The sequence below is a fragment of the Talpa occidentalis genome, unplaced genomic scaffold (genome assembly GCF_014898055.3).
Source record: "Talpa occidentalis isolate TD23 unplaced genomic scaffold, MPIMG_talOcc4v2.1 talOcc4.11, whole genome shotgun sequence".
Taxonomy (NCBI): Eukaryota; Metazoa; Chordata; class Mammalia; order Eulipotyphla; family Talpidae; genus Talpa; species Talpa occidentalis.
This window is the reverse complement of record NW_023601104.1, coordinates 3,405,829-3,423,161: the sequence shown is the minus strand read 5'-3', so window position 1 is coordinate 3,423,161 and position 17,333 is coordinate 3,405,829.

The following is a 17,333-nucleotide window of genomic DNA, read 5'->3' as shown; positions in this document are numbered from 1 at the left end:
AACAAAACACCTGGGACTAACCCAGATTCTGCTATGTATTCACGATATTGCTATGGAGGGACTGTGTTCCCCAAATTCAGATGAAGTCCTTAACCCCACAACGTGTGGTATTGGGAGGTGGGACTGTGGGAGGTTGTTAGGTTTAGATGAAGTCAGAGAGTGGGCGCTCATTAAGGGATTAGTGTCCCTTTAAGAAGAGTAGGCTAAAATGCTTAAAATTCAATGTTTATAGTATAATTTGAAAATTTCTACTTTAATATTATCTATACATCAATGGATAAAGTTTTCACAGGCCACTCTCAGGAATGTAAGATATTCAGTTTTTTTTCTACCAACATATGCCTGTAAATTCACTCTTACTACCGTTTGCGTCTGGAGTGCTTCTAAATAAATTTTCCTGTATATTTTTACATTAAAAAAAAAAGAAGAAGAAGAGTAGACAAAGAGCCTGTCTCCCTCTGTTGAGCTGAGTGAGGATTAGGGGAGACAAATCTGCAAGCAGGAAGAAAGCGCTCACTCCCACAAGACCGTTCTGGAACCCTGATCTCAGACTTCCAACCTCTGGAACTGAGAAAAGCAATTTCTGTTTCTTTAGCTAACCAGTGTTATGGCAGGCTGAGCTGAGGAAGTCTATCGCTCTAGCCATGGTGGCCCCGGGATCGAACTTGCTGCGGATAGCTTCATAGTGGTGCATCTGAACCCCTTGCGCGACCAGGGAGGCCCTAGAACTGATTTTTGTTAAAGGGTAAATAGTAGGTACATGGGCAGAGCATGGTCCAGATGGCAGCATGTGCCCCAACCTCTCCTAGTCAAATTTGTTGGTGAATGAGCTGACACTGGGGGGCCGGAGATGTTGGGTGGTGCAGCACTCAAGGCTGCAGGATGGGGACTTTACTGTGGAGCTTCTACCAAGAGCAACTGCAGAGCCCTGCACAGCAGCATCACTCGCCCCAGGACTGCCAGGATGTTAGTTGCCCATCTGTTGATGGGCAAAGAAGGTGTCCACAGTGGTATAACCTACAGGAAATGTTACGCGACTGCCTCCTGCCTGGGCATGCCCAGTACTGGCCTCATCTGTACCTTGCCTCCACCGCTCCCCATTACTTTTGCACCTTTTTTTTTTTTCTTTTAAGATTTATTTCTTTATGCATACAAGAACTGGGGTATAGGCCAGAGGTGTGCGGGGAGGTGAGAGGAGTCACAGAGACAGAGTAAACAGAACAGGGGGAATAGAACAGGCAAATTGAAATACAGTGCTGAGGGGAGGAGCAGGAGAGTCAGGAGAGGTCTGCTGCGCCATGTGGGTCACCTCCCTGGCCGGGGATCGAACTCATGCTGCAATGGCTGCAAACAGCTTCATAGTGCTATGTCTTAACAACTTGCGCCACCAGGGAGGCCCCTGTTTTTGCACCTTTTATCCTCCCTCCCCCTACACAGATACCATCTTTATTTTGGGGCCATTACCTCACACCCCTATTGCTACCCAAGCCACCATGACTGGGGGCTTCAGCTGGCTGAACAGAAGTCACACCCTTCCTACTCTCTTCCTGTGTGTGATTAGGAAACGTTTTTTGGTTTTGGTTTTGTTTTCCCCTGAATAAAAAAGACTCTACTAAAAAAAAAATGGGGGGGGGGAGGTCAATAATAAAAAATACCCAAATGAAGCCAAAGTAAATATTATTAAAACTCCAAAGTGATCAAAGCAATTGTTTAAAACTTGGACTCAGGAATTTTTTTTTTTTTTTTTTGGAAGGGTTGGATTAACACTGACATCAGTCAGAATTCTGGGGCAGTAGCTCAAATGCTGTTAGCTAATTTTATTATTGTTTCACAGTTCTCTACAGACAAGGCAAGTTTGATTACCTGTATCTGAGATGGACCCCCCTCAGTCACCCGCCCTTGATACCCTGCTGACTCCATGAGCTCTCAAGTGCTGTTAATAGTTTGAGAACCACCAGGCTAGCTTGGAAGATAGGAGGATTTGGGGTTGACACGACTTAAGCGACAGGTGCCCTTGTCGATTTAAACGTTTCAATTGGATCAGCCGGGTCCAGGTGCCCTTGTCTAGTAGGTCTTCACAAATGTGGATCTGGGCTCAGATGGAGTTAACAATTTTGGAGAATGGCATATGTTAGAGAACTCAAAATCTAACAGAGGGTGTTTCCCATATACTTTTTAAAAAAAGATTTATTTAATTATGCATACAAGAACTGGGGTGTAGGCCAGAGTGCAGAGTGTGAGAGGATTTACCAGAGACAGAGTGGAGAGCAAACAGGCAGATCTACTGAAATACACTGCTGAGGGGAGCAGCAGGCGAAACAGGAGAGGGCTGCATACTTTTGGGATCGGTTGTATTTCTACTTGTTTCAGAGGTACCTTAAATCAGGAGGGAGTTCTCTTGACACACCGTAACTAGAAGAAGGGAGCTCAGCCCTGTGTCACCACTGAATGCCGGTAAAGTAGAAACAGCAATTGAATATTTCAGGTGGGCTTTAATCAGACAGAGGACAATCTGAAAGAGGGGGGTTAACACACTAAAGAAACTGCCTTCACATTTCGTTTCCAGCTGGCTTTTTATAGTGAGTTGTTGAACAAAGATAGTTCAACGCTGAGCAGGCCTTCACCGCTGCCAGGAGATTGTCATGTCCACCCCCTGCAGCTCCTTATCCCCTTCCTGAGCGCCTGGTCTCACACTAGTCCCACTGTGGTGAGGCTGGTCTTCAAACACACTGGCTCCCCGCACACCTCCAGAGATGTCTTTGGGCTGGAAAATTAACTCAGAGCAGACAGGCCTAAACAAAGTGTGTGTGCAGATTTCCTACTATACCATTCTAGTGTCTCACCCAGTCTCCCCCCCTCCCTAGCCCCTGTCAACACCATCATATCTGTTTTCAATTTAATGGTAAAAAAGTTCTGATTGAGTAACACCTATGTATCAGACACCCTGCTAAGTTCTGTGGATTATTTTGAACAAAAGTCAGTTGAGACCCTGCAGGCTCACTAGAAACGCCACCATTTCATTAAATACTTGGAAGGTGTTTACAATCTGATGAGCACCAAAAGTTTAGTTTCCATCTTTGTCCTTTTCACTTCCTCCTAACCTTTCCCTATGTAAATCTTCCATCATCTAAGTCATTTTTGGAGACTTGTTCATTTAGATATCCTGCTCATTTTTAAATTGATTTACTAGTTTTCTCGTTGTTTAGTGCTTTATGTATACTATTCAATATTAATTCCTTGTTGGATGTATGATTTGCAAATATCTTCTCCGATCTAGTAGAATGGCATTTTGTGTTGACGATGGTTTCTTTCCTGTGCAGAAGCTTTTTAGTTTGATATAGTTCCACTTCTTTATCCCTGGTTCCACCTTTGTTTATTTATTTGTTTTAACCTTTGAGACTGCCATTTCTTACTCAGCATAATGCTCTTTAAAAAAACACATATATTTGCATAGAAGAACTGGGGTGTAGGCCTAGGGTGTGGGGAAGGTGAGAGAATTCACCAGAAATAGAGTGGGGAGCAGAACAGGTGCATTTACTGAAATACATTGCTGAGGGGAGCAGCAGGTGAGATGGGAGAGGTCTGTTGTGCCATGTGGGTTAGCTCCCTGGCCAGGGATTGAACTTAGGCCATAGGGGTGATAGCTCTGAGACTTAACCCCTGCGCCACCAGGGAAGCCCAGCATAGTGTTGTTGAGATCCATCCAAGTTGTGTGTTTCAGTATGTCATCCCTGTTTATTGCTGATTACTATTCCATGGAATGGATGTACTCAGTTTAATAAACCATCCACTGATTAAGGAGCATTTTGGTTGTTCCCAGGGTTTGGCCATAGTGTATAAAGCAGCTATGGACATTCACATACAGGTTCGTGTAGATTTTCACTTCTCTGGGATAAATATCTAGGAATGTGATTGCTCAACAGAATGGTAGTTGCATGTTTATTTTTATAAGAAACTGCCAATGGTGCAGCAGACCTCTCCTGTCTCGCCTGCTGCTCCCCTCAGCAGTGTATTTCAGTAGATCTGCCTGTTCTGCTCCCCACTCTGTCTCTGGTGAATCCTCTCACCCCCTGCACCTGTGGCCTATATCCTAGTTCTTATATGCACAAATAAATAAAAATAAATCTTTTTTAAAAAAAGAAACTGCCAAATGATGACCATCCACTTTATATTTGCACAAACAATGTACAAGAGATCCGGTGACAGGCCTTCCTGGTGGTGCAAGGAGTTAAGTAACAACCTGTGAAGCTATCCTCAGCCACTGCAGCACGAGTTCGATCCCTGGCCAGCCAGGGAGCTACCCACATGGCACAGCAGACCTCTCCTGACTCGCCCGCTGCTCCCCTTAGCAGTGTATTTCAGTCAGTCTGCCTGTTCTGTTGCCCCTCTGTCTCTGGGGAATCCCCCCACCCTCCACACCTCTGACCTAGACCCCAGTTCTTGTATGCATAAATAAATAAAATAAATCTTCTTTTAAAAAAGAAGGTGGGGCCTCCCCAGTGGTGCAGCGGGTTGAGCGCAGCTCTGAGAAGCTGTCTGCAGCCTCAGCAGCACCAGTTTGATTCCCGGCTGGCTAGGGAGAAACCCACATGGCAAGACAGATCTCTCCTGTTTCGCCCGCTGCTCCCCTCAGCAGTGTTTTCCTCAGTCCGCCTGTTCTGCTCCCCGCTCTGTCTCTGGTGAATTCTCTCACCCTCCCTCATCTCTAGCCTGTACCCCAGTTCTTGTATGGATAAATAAATCTTGAAAAAAAAAAAAGAATGTGGTTGTGTCTTACTGTGGTCTTAATTTGCATTTCTTTAATGACTTGTGATGTTGAATATCTTTCTAGTCGGTTGGTTTTTCATCTTCCTTCAAAGACTTCTTCCTCTTGTACATGATTACCAATTGAGACCAGATGTTAGTTTCTATGTGTAGTCCTTATTAATATCTTTCCTCTCTTTACTCTCTGTGGGAGGGTGGTCATTTTTTGTAAAAGTCTCTGTGTTGCCCTGTGCTTGAGCAGCGCCTGCGGGGTGAACCTTAATAATGCTGTTTATGACAAAGCATTTTCTGAATGGAATCCCTTTGTTTAGAGATGTTGCCTCCAGGTGACAGAAACGTTACAGGGAAAGGATTTGTTCATGTCCTGAATGCATTTTCTCTAGATCTTTTTGACACTATAACTAGATTTCATCGTTTATTTGATATCTTAGGGCCCAGATTGGCCTCTGTGAGAGGCTGGGTAATGTAATACTTAGGAGTTAGGCTCTAGAATCAGACCAATAAGGATTTTAATTCCGGGTTTTGCCACCTTTGAATTGGGTAATCTTGGACAGATTATTTAAACTCTAAGCACAAGTTTTCCCATATACAGAATGAGGATACTAGTGACAAATACTTTAAAGGAGTCCTGTGAAAATGACTGCTGTTTTGATCTAACACACCTATTGATCTAACACACCTATCTAACACACCTATTGCTGTGTTACATGTCATCCCAAAGCTTAGCTGCTTCAGACAAAAAATGATTTGCTATTTCTTTTTTTTTTTAAAAGTTTATTTTATTTTTTTTTTTTTAATTTTCTATTCTTTTTTTTAAGATTTTATTTATTTATTTATACAAGCACTGGACACAGTCAGAAGCGCAGGAGGGTGAGAGAATTCACCAGAGCCAGAGTGGGGAGCAGAACAGGCAGATGATGAAATACACTGCCAAGGGGAGCAGCAGGCGGCAGGAGAGGTCTGTCGCGCCATGTGGGACCCTCGCCGAGGACTGCGGGGATGGAACCGGCGCTGCAGAGGCTGCAGACAGCTTCGCAGCCCAGCACTCAACCGCTGTGCCACCAGGGGAGGCCCTAAAAGTTTATTTTTAATTTATACAGTAGCTGGGGTACAGGCCAGAGGCGTGGGAGGGTGAGAGGATTCACCAGAGACAGAGTGGGGAGCAGAGCAGAACAGGCAGACCGAAAGCACTGCTGAGGGGAGCAGCGGGCATGACAGGAGAGGTCTGCCGCGCCATGTGGGAATCTCCCTGGCGGGCCGGGAATTGAACCAGCGCTGCAGAAGCTGTGGACAGATTCACAGCGCTGTGCTCAACCCGCTGCACCTCCTGGGAGTCCCCAATTTGCTATTTCTCATGATTCATGATTCTCATGACTGGTGCTAGGGACTGAATGTTTTTGTCTCTCCAAGTCCCCAAAACCATGTGTTGATGTCCTAATCCTCCAAGTGATGAATTTGGGGGGGTGGGTGTTGGGGAGTAAGTACATCATGGGGACAGAGACCACATGCACGGGATTCATACCCTTATGAAAGAGACTCTGGGGCCTCCCTGGTGGTGCAAGGGGTTAAGCACCGCACTATGAAGCAACCTGCAGCCTCTGCAGCACGAATTCGATTGCTGGCCAGGGAGCTACCCACATGGCACAGCAGACCTCTCCTGTCTCGCCCGCTGCTCCCCTCAGCAGTGTATTTCAGTCAATCTGCCTGTTCTGTTTCCCACTCTGTCTCTGGTGAATCCTCTTACTCCCCACACCTCTGGCCTGTACCCCAGCTCTTGTATGCATAAATAAATCTTTAAAACAAAAAACAAGAGACTCTGGAGAGCTTCCGTGCCATCTTTCCAACTTGGAGGCTACCGTGAGGAGCGGGCTGTCTGTGACCCAGGAAGCCACACTCACCAGTCAATGCGTTGCTCTTGGACTTCCTAGCCTCCAGAACTGTGAGAAGTAAGTGTTTCTTGTTTAAGGCCCCCAGTTGAGGGTATTTTTGCTACGGCAGGGTGACTTGACAAAGACAACTGAGCCCAGTCAGGTGTTTTTCCCCCAGGGAGTGAAGCAGAACTCACTCCTACGAGGCAGTGTTAGTATCCACCCCAGGGGATGAGTGTGTCACGGGGAAGGCTGACTCTAGCGGGCAAGAATGGAGGTGGAGAAACCAGCCCTGAGGCCCTAGTCTGAGGAGGACAATACAGTGGCTTGAGTTAGCTCAGGTGAGAGAGATGGTAAAGAGCGTTCAGTGTGAGAATATATACACATGTATTTATTTTCAAAGGGCAGGTTTATTATAAAAAGGGAAGGGAAGTAAAGGGCACTTGCTAAGACACAAGCGGCAGAAAAAGGTGCCCCCCAAAATGGGCAGGTTTGTTAAGAGACTCTTGCAAAGTCATCGGCGGCAGCCTTGGGAGGAGAGCTGCCTCTGCTGCTTTGCGAAGGGAGGAGGTCGGAGAAGAGAAACACCTGCATAGTCACAGGTGGGCAGGAGAGTCGCTGCCTAGTGTGTGAATATAATTTGAAGGAAAAGCTAGGATGTTAACCACCTGAATAGATTCTTCAAGAGGATCCCACTTTTTTTTTTTAAATGAATTTTATTTTTATATTCCCCATACAATTGCAACCCCCTTATTTTGACCCCAATCCCTCTCCTCCCCGCCCCCCACCAAGAGGATCCCACTTTAAATATTCCTTCCCAATGTGAGATTATTACAATAAAATGTAGGTGGGGAAGCATGAAGCAGACTCCAACCCAGGCAAGATTTTCCACCTACATTTTTTTGAACAATTTTCAAACATATAAAAAATTTGAAAGAAGGGCAAAATACACACGTGTCTACATGTCCCCTCCACCTAGATTCAAATCATCAACATTTTCCTCTATTTGCTTTATTTTCCCTGCCCCCGACCCACACGTTTGCCAAACCATTCGGAAGAAAGTTGTCCCCATCATTTTGCTTCATCTTTAAATACTTCAGTAGACACTGCCTAAGAGTGAGACATTCTCTTTCATGAACATTATTTCACTTGAGGAAACTTCTAATAATTCTATACTGTCATCTAACTTTCCAGGTTTCCCAGTTCCTTTATGAAAGTCTTTATAACTGTTTTATTCTCAAGCCAGGGGCTATGGTTAATGAATTTACATTATAGTTATATCTCTTTAGACTTTATTTTTTACGACATTTTTCTTTTCTAGAAGGTCCAGGCCAAGCATCTTGTGAATTCCCAGATCCTTGATTTGTTTATTTCTTTGTGCTGCTATATCACTTATTTTTCTCTCCCTCATGTTTCCTGTATTCATGATCCAAGACTTAGAGGCTTAATTAGATTCAGTTTAAACAATTTTGGCAAGGACATATCATAGTTAATGGTTTGAATTTTTTAAGGGTTTATTTATTTATGCATACAAGAAGTGGGGTACAGGCCAGAGGTGCTGGGGGGTAAAAGGGTTCACCAGAGACGGAGTGGGGAACAGAGCAGGCAGACTGACTGAAATATACTGCTGAGGGGAGCAGAGGACAAGACAGGAGAGGTCTGCTGCGCCATGTGGGTCACCTCCCTGGCCAGGGATCGACCTCGTGCTGCAGTAGCTGAGGATTGCTTCATAATGCTGACGCTTAAATCTTTATGCCACCAGGGAGGCCCCAATGTTTTGTATTTAATATCGCATCATTTTAGGAACCAAGAATGTCAGGTGATTTCCACTCTTAGCGAGTGTTAAGGTGGTGAATGTCAGATCATACCAGTGAATGCTACATAGTTTCACCTTGGCAATTAATAACTAATCTGTGTGGTTTTATTTGGCGTGGTATCAGGTACCATTACTGCATAACAAGCCATCTCAAAATCAAATGGCTTAAAACAATGACTCATTTAGCTCATGATTCTGATGGTTGGCAATTTAAGTTCAGTTCTGAGGACAGTTCTAGTTTCAGCTGGATGTCCTCCTGCATCTGTGGTTAGCTGTGGATTGGGTAGGTGGCTCTACTGCTGTGTGTGGACTCACCGTTTTGCCTGTGACATCTCAGACCTCCTTGGCAAGAGAGCCCAGGCTTATACTCGTGACAATGGTAGGATTTCAAGAGAGGAATTGTGAGTGAAGCCCGGGTAGGAACTGATGCACGATTACTTCTTCCACATTCCCTTGGTCAAAACAAATCACAAAGTCAAATGAGATTCATAGTAGGCAAAGCAGATTCTGCAACAGGGTGGTCCCCAGGAAAGGGGGAGGTTCCCTGCCCCACCCGAGCTGAGCAGGGAGAGAAGAAGCTGCAGAAGAGACTGAGGAAGGAAGCAGGATGGAGCCAGGAGACCTGGAAGAGGCGCATGGAGCCTAGAGACACGTGAAGAAACTGCGCTTGTCTTTTGGTCGTGGACTGGGTGACACAGATGTGGGTGAGACCCGTGGGGAGGTGACCATGGCAGCTTTTATCTTGATGTTGATTTTGCTCTTTTCCTTCCGGACTTGTCCGGTTGTTTGTGACCCTTTTCTGTGGGTCCCCACTGGAAGATGCTTTAGACTTTTAGCAGGCTTTGGGGCCTTGTTCTGGGCCGATCCCATATGGATGGACTTTTACCCATGAGGGGATGGGTAACTTCGGGTGCTTCATTTAGAAACTAGACTCTTTGCCTTACCTGTATTGTTTCCTAGTTTTTATTAAAGTTCCTTCCCATTAAAGTGTCATATATTTTGTGTTGATGCGGCGGATGGCAGAACCCATTTAGAATAGGCAGGTTTGTGGGGTTTGGGCTGCCCCTCTCCCTGTCCTATAACAATTCCATTCCTGATGGGGCAGCTACAAGGGCACATTACAAGAAGCATAACTATAGGACAAGAATTGGGACTATTCCTTTTTCAAAAGGAGGGCAAATGTGGACCATTGTTTATAATCAATGTACCATAGAAATTGCGTTTTGTACCAATCTCTTCCAATAATTTTGACATTCAGAGCCTCCCTGGTGGCACAGGTGCGGGTTCGATCCCAGGCCGGCTGGCGAGGGTCCCACATGGCATGGCAGACCTCTCCTGCCACGCCCACTGCTCCCCTCAGCAGTGTATTTCGTCAATCTGCCTGTTCTGTTGCCCGCTCTGTCTCCGGTGAATCTTCTCACCCTCCTACGCTCTGGTCTGTACCCCGATTCTTGTATAAAAATAAATAAATCTTTAAAAAAAATAATTTTGACATTCATTGATGATTCCCGTCTAAACCAATTATCATATTGCAGGCACAAAGAGTTGATTTCTTAATTCAATCATTTCTTCTATGTTTTCTAGTGGCTTACATCTGTAAAAAGAGTCTTCCCTTATTTTCCTTTTCTCTCTCTTTTTTAAAAAGATTTATTTATTTATGCAAGAACCGGGGTACAGACCAGAAGTGCGAGAGGGTGAGAGGACCCACCAGAGACAGAGTGAGGAGCAGAACAGGCAGACTGACTGAAATACACTGCTGAGGGAGCACCGGGCGAGACAGGAGAGGTCTGCTGCGCCATGTGGGACCCTCGCTGGCCTGCCGGGATTGAACCCGCCCTGCAGAGGCTGCGGACAGCTTGATAGCACCGTGCTCAACTGCCTGGGCCACCAGGGGAGGCCCTCCTTTTCTCTTTTTTTGGGTATTATTTTAGGAAACATTTTAATAATTATATAAAAAATATATGTTCAAACAATAAAGGAATATGTAAAATAGGAAGCAAAAGATTCTGCAGTCTTATTTTTTTTTTTTTTTTTTATAAATTTTTTTTTTTTATAGAGGCATGTTTTTTATTTATTTATTTGTTTGTTTGTTTGTTTGTTTTGTTTATACAAGCACTGGGTACAGTCAGAAGCGCGGGAGGGTGAGAGAATTCACCAGAGCCAGAGCGGGGAGCAGAGCAGGCAGAAGGACCGAAGGACACTGCTGAGGGGAGCAGCGGGCGGCAGGAGAGGTCTGCGCGCCATGTGGGACCCTCCTCTGGTGGCCGGGGAGCAGCCGGGGATCGAACTGGAGCCGCAGAGGCTGCGGGCAGCTTCGCAACCCAGCGCTCAACCGCTGCGCCACTGGGGAGGCCCTCTGCAGTCTTATTTTCTAGAGGAAACCATTGTTACAATTTTGTTCTTTTATTTATTTATTATTTTTGCATAGAGGAAACTGGGGTACAGGCCAGAGGTGTGGGGGGTGAGAGGATTCACCAGAGGCAGAGTGGGGAACAGAACAGGCAGACTGACTGAAATGCACTGCTGAGGGGAGCCGCGGGCGAGACAGGAGAGGTCTGCTGCGCCGTATGTGGGGTAGCTTCCTGGCCAGGGATCAAACTCAGGCTGCTGTGGTGGGCCTTCCTGGTGGGTAGCTGTGGTAGCTCTGAGACTTAACTCCTAAGTCACTAGGGAGGCCCCCCGTTGTTACAATTTTGTACATATGTATATAAAATGTATTATATATGTACATATATATATGTATGTATACAAGAAGATCTTACTTTAACTATCTTATACTAATAAAAAGTATGACATTGCAGTGGTTGAGCACTGGGTTGCGAAGCTGCCCGCAGCTTCTGCAGTGCCTGTTCGATCCCGGCTGCTCCCCGGCCACCGTAGGAGGGTCCCACATGGCGCGCAGACCTCTCCTGCCGCCCGCTGCTCCCCTCAGCAGTGTACTTCGGTCCTTCTGCCTGCTCTGCTCCCCGCTCTGGCTCTGGTGAATTCTCTCACCCTCCCGCACTTCTGACTGTACCCAGTGCTTGTATAAATAAATAAATAAATCTTAAAAAAAAAAAAAAAGTATGACATTGAAGAACAGAATGAAGTGCAACTTTGCCGAAAATTTGTTTTTCCTTTTACATTCTTTACTTTTATTTAAAAGAAATATGTTTTGTAAATCCAGCATCACCAAGCTCCATACCCACATCCAATTAGCCACCAGATTCTATTTAAAAGTCCCATCATTGGGGCCCTCCCTGGTGGCACAAGGGGTTGAGATGCAACCTATGAAGCTATCGGCAGCCACTGCATCACGAGTTCGATCCTTGGCCAGGGAGATACCCACATGGTGCAGCAGACCTCTCCTGACTTGCGGGCTGCTCCCCTCAGCAGTGTATTTCAGTCAGTCTGCCTCTTCTGTTCCCCACTCTGTCTCTGGTGAATCCTCTCACCTCCCACACCTCTGGCCTGTACCCCAGTTCTTGTATGCATAAATAAGTAAATCTTTCAAAAAAAAAAGTCCCATCATTGAGCTAAGATAGCTGTATATCATCCTCAACTTGGCCTCCTAGTTGCTCCTGGGTCTGCTCATTCTCATCATCTGCAACTTCACTCTTCTATCTCAACCATGCCAGATTTCTTTCAGCATCTTGAACTCACTACAACCTTCATGCCTCCTGGGCTTTGAACATGTGGTTGAATTCCTGAAATACCAGTCTCTAGCCTCCTCCTTCCCTCCTTTCCCAGCCTTTGTCTGAATGCTTCCTATTTCCCCTTCAGTCCCAGATTAGCTCTGACTTCCCCAAGGGTGGCTTCCTCTGACCCTCCTCTGACTCCCAAACCGGGTTATGGAACTTGAAATTAATTTAATGTTTATACTTGTGGTTAGACTGTGAGTCTAATCAAGAGGATATAGCCAAGAGGATATAGTAATTGCTCAATAAATGTTCAGATAATGAAAACAAAGTAAAATGGTGTTCTGGCATTCTGGAAACCAGTACCACAATTCTGTTCCCACCCTTTTCTCCTGTTCCTAGACTTTTAGTTCATGAACACACTGCAGTGGACCCTGTCATGCCCAAACCCCCTCCCCCTGCCCTGCAGATGCTCTTGAACACTTTGTACCATTTCTATGTGCTTTCCAATGGCCAGCACCTGCAACTCTTTTAAGAGAGTTGTCTTACTGAAGTCTAATTGACAGATAAAAATGGTGTATATTTATTTGGGTTGTGCAAAGTGATGATTTAATACTCATATACATTGTGAAATGACCACAATCAAGTTAATAAACAATCTTTTACCTCTCAGTTACCTTTATCTGTGGTAAGAATATGCATAAGATCTATTTTCCCAGATCGACTCAAGGACACTTTATATTAGTGTTGACTTATAAGTCATCTTATAAGTGAGAATGTGCAATCTGCCCAGCCTCTCCCCACCTCCTCCAGCCCTCAATCCCTGGCAGAGGCTGTTCTATTATCTGGTTGTATGAGTTCAGCTTTTTTAGATTCCACATAGAAGTGAGATCATACAGTATTTGCCTTAGTGCCTCCGGCTTATTTCACTTAGCATGACTGCTGGGTATGTTGTCAAAGGAAATGAAATCAGTTTTGGAGCTGCTTGGCTGAGACAAAGACAAAAGCAAGTGCCCTGGAGTTCACATTCTTCCCAGCCAGTCCTCCCTGTGATTAGCCACTGCAGAATCAGGAACGCCCGGCTCTTTTGACTCCAGTTGGGATGAACTCTAAACTCTGAGGGTTAATTTGGATTCCAGAGTGCCCTGAAGAGTCAGGCCCAGGCCTGGACTTTGTATGAGATTGTACTTTCTTGGCCTTCTCGCTCTCTGTTCTGATTCCCCTACTCCCTTAGTAGTTTCTCTTGGGAAAACTTTCTTTACTTTTTTTGAAAGATTTATTTTATGCTGGCATGTAGGCAGGAGTGGGGAGTAGAGAGTATGCACCAGAGACAGAGCGGGGAGCAGAACAGGCAGACTGACTGAATACACTGCTGAGGGGAGCAGCAGGCAACACAGGAGAGGTCTGGCCACTGTGGATTAGCTCCCTGGTGGGGGTTGGGGGGAGGGATTGAACTCCTGCTGCAGTGGCTGCGGATAGTTTCATAGTGCTGAGACTTAATCCCTTGTGCCACCAGTGGGGCCCTGGGAAAATTTTCTTGATAAATCATCTCAATATGAACCCTCATCTTGGTCTGCTGTTAGGTTTCTGACCCAACACACTCGACAAGCTTGCTGCTGACTCAGGCACCTTGTTTTGCCCTCCCTCCCTCCAGGTCTCTGTTCAAATGCCATGCCCCCCAGAGAAGCCTTGCTGCCACCCCTCACCCCTTCCAGCCCTGCCCCTGTTGCCTTCCATCTCTGTACCTTGTTCTGTTTTTCTTCATTGCATTACTCTGGGTTATAGGCCAGGAGACTCATAATTCCTCTTAGAAGTGGCATTATTCATTCTCAGATTATTCTTTATGGACAGGGGGACAAAGGGGCAAATGAAGACAAACTATCAGCTAATCTACTCAAGAAAAATAATACAAAATACAAATGAGATTAGAAAGGGAATATTAACCCAGCCATGAAGATGACTTTTGAAATTTAGAAGAAAGGTACATAAAACTCCATACTTAAATTCAGTGATTTTCTAGGACTACATTGATACTTGCCAACGCTTCCAGAGCCAGGGAGGGGAAGGATGGTTTGATTTTGTGTTTCTGAATTGATTTTATGAAGCTCACAGAATCCTGACACCTGAATCTGACAAAAGGAGCCATCCCACCCATCCACCTTCATGATGATAGCTGCAGGCCAGGATTACTCTCGGCCATGGATGTAAAAGTCCTGGATAGAAGGCCAGCAAATGGAATTCTGTTACTGCGTGGTCTAGTGCAGTTTGTGTTGGCTACAATTATCCAATACTCACTGTTTGTCCCACTTTCCTGTACCTCAGGTCTGTGCTGGGGCAAAACTGGAATCCTACATCTGGCTCAGGCAATTTGGACACAACATTCACTTTGTAGGGCCCTAAGTGTTCCTCTCAGAAAGCAGAAATACTGCGATGAATGGCGTGCAAAATTTGCAAAAATTCAAAAAGACTGCCGCTTAAATTGCTCCTGCCTGCTGGAAAGTTGTGTTCCACTAGGGGTTGATAATTTATCACTTCTTTCCCTTGTAGAGAAGTTTTTTTTTTTTTTTAAGATTTATTTATTTATGCATACAAGAGCTGGGGTGTAGGGGGTAGTGGGGTGGAGTAGGGAGTGGTAAGAGGATTCTCCAGAGACACGGTGGGGAACAGAACAGGCAGACTGACTGAAATACACTGCTGAGGGGAGCAGCGGGCATGGCAGGAGAGGTCTGCTGTGCCATGTGGGTTGCTCCCTGGCCGGGGATTGAACTCATGCTGCAGTAGCTGCAGATAGCTTCACAGTACTGACACTTAACCCCTTGCACCACCAGGGAGGCCCTGTACAGAAGTTCTTAACTGTTTGTTTTTATTTTTTTAATCACATTTTTTAAAAAAGATTTATATATTTTTATACAAGAACTGGGGTATAGGTCAGAGGCACGGGAGGGTGAGAGGATTCACCAGGACAGAGAGGGGAACAGAACAGGAAGACAGACTGAAATACACGCTGAGGGGAGCAGCAGGGTAGATGGGCGAGGTCTGCCGCGCCATGTGGGCATCTCCCTGGCCCCACCCCACAGAGGCCCAACCTGCTGTGCCACCAGGGAGGCCCAAGTGTTTGTTTTTAAATAGATTAGATTCTCTGTCTTTCCCTTGCAGGGTTGGTGACATCTGATTAAATACTCAAGGCCTGATACAATTCCCTCTTGGCTGCATCAATATGCCTGCCCTCCAAAACTTGGGGACAGTGCCTGCAGTGACCTAGACAACCAAATCTTGGGACCAAGGGACTTGATCAGGTTGGCAGAGCACCCATGCCAGACAAGAGGGGTGAGTCTTGGCTCCTGTCTGGGGCGCAGTTGTCTGGGAGCTTCTCAGCTCAGAAACAGACCGTCACTATACCTGGATGTCACCCAAGGGTACAGGACTCCATTTCCAGGATTTGTGACATCAAGGGCCATCTCATTTAGGATTCACAGCTATGGCCTCTCTCTCTTTTTAAATATAATTCAGGAACCTTAAGGACTAATTTGCACATAGTGAAAATGCACCCATTTTAGGTGTACAGTTTGATGCGTTTTGACAAGTATATACAATCACAGAAAAATCCCTCACAATCAAGATGTAAAATATTTTCATCACCTTTAAAAGTTCTCTCATGCCCAGTCCCAGCCCAGGGCAACCATTAATTCTCTCTCTATCCCTATAGTTTTGTCTTTTCCAGAAAGGTACTACTGTTACTAGTAGTACCAATACCTGGAAGAGTAGTTTTTAATCTTGCCAAAAGCCAATTAAGTCATTTGTTTTTGTTCGTGGATTATACTGTCTGTCCTATCTAAGAATGTGTACCTGAACAAAGTCAACGAGATGATATTATAAATTGAATGATAGTATGTGGTGCTTTAGATCTGTCTTCTTTCTTTTTTTTTTTTGAAGATTTATTTATTTATTTGTTTGTTTGTTTATTTATTTATTTATACAAGCACTGGGTACAGTCAGAAGCACGGGAGAGTGAGAGGATTCACCAGAGCCAGAGTGGGGAGCAGAACAGGCAGACTGACGAAGTACACTGCTGAAGGGCGCAGTGGGCGCGGCAGAAGAGGTCTACGTGCCATGTGGGACCCTCACCAGCGGCTAGGAGGGGATTGAACCGGCGCTGCAGAGGCTGTGGGCAGCTTTGCAGCCCAGGACCCAACCGCCGCGCCACCAGGGGAGGCCCTAGATCTGTCTTCTTTCACTTAACATAATGCTTTTGGAAATCCATCCAGGTTGTTGTGTGTCAATAGTTTGTTATTTTTATTGCTGAGTGATAGTCCATTGTGTGGACCACATTTTGTTTTTCCATTTACCTGAAGATTAATACTGTTGTAGAGCAACCCCGATACAAAACGGGGTGCCTGACTGTGGGTCCTCACCCGCGCGCATAAAAGGACTTATCAATGTTCTACTGCAGGCACACGCGAAAGGTTAATAAAAGGTTTATTTACAAGGGAAGGGGAAATGAGGAAATGTACAGCTCTGGGAGAAAAGTGGGAGACAAAGTTTTAAATGAGCCCTACCCGATCCGCCCATCAGGAATCCCAAAATGGTGCTCTGAGAGCTGGCTGCAAGCCAGGAGCTGTGTAGCCAGGAGGCGAGTGATAGCGAGCCAGCCCAAAGCCCACGTGTTTGGTTTTTATACCCAACCTGGCTGCTTAACTCCACCCTCAGGTCCCAGCCACCCTCCCTTTGGTGGTGACGGGATTTGTCTTTCCCAATGTCCTGATGGCTTTAGTCTGGAGTCGGGGTGGAGTCCACAAAGCCTGTATGGGATTAGCTCAGGACATCCTTTCCCCCTAACAATACTTGGATCGTTTCTAGTTTGGGGCCATATGTAAAAAACTATAAACATTCATACAAAGGTCTTTGAATGAACGTTTTAATTTTTTTCTTAGGTAAATACCTAGGATTGTGGTTATCGAGTTATATGGAAAGTGCTCAATGAATGGGACAAGAAACTGTCAAACTTTTCCAAAGTGGTTATTGTTCTACAAAGTGATTATTTCCAGTCTTTTCTATTGTCTTTTTTTATGACATTCTAGTAGGTATGTGTTTTATTTCATTGTGGTTTTAATTTCATTTCCTTAATGACTAATAATCTTAGCATCTGTTCGTGTACATATTTTCCATCCTATTTCATCTTTGATGAAGTTTCTGTTCAAATCCTTTGCCCATTTTTAATTGACTGTCTGTCTTATTGAGTTGGAAGAGTTCTTTATCTAGTCTGGCTCC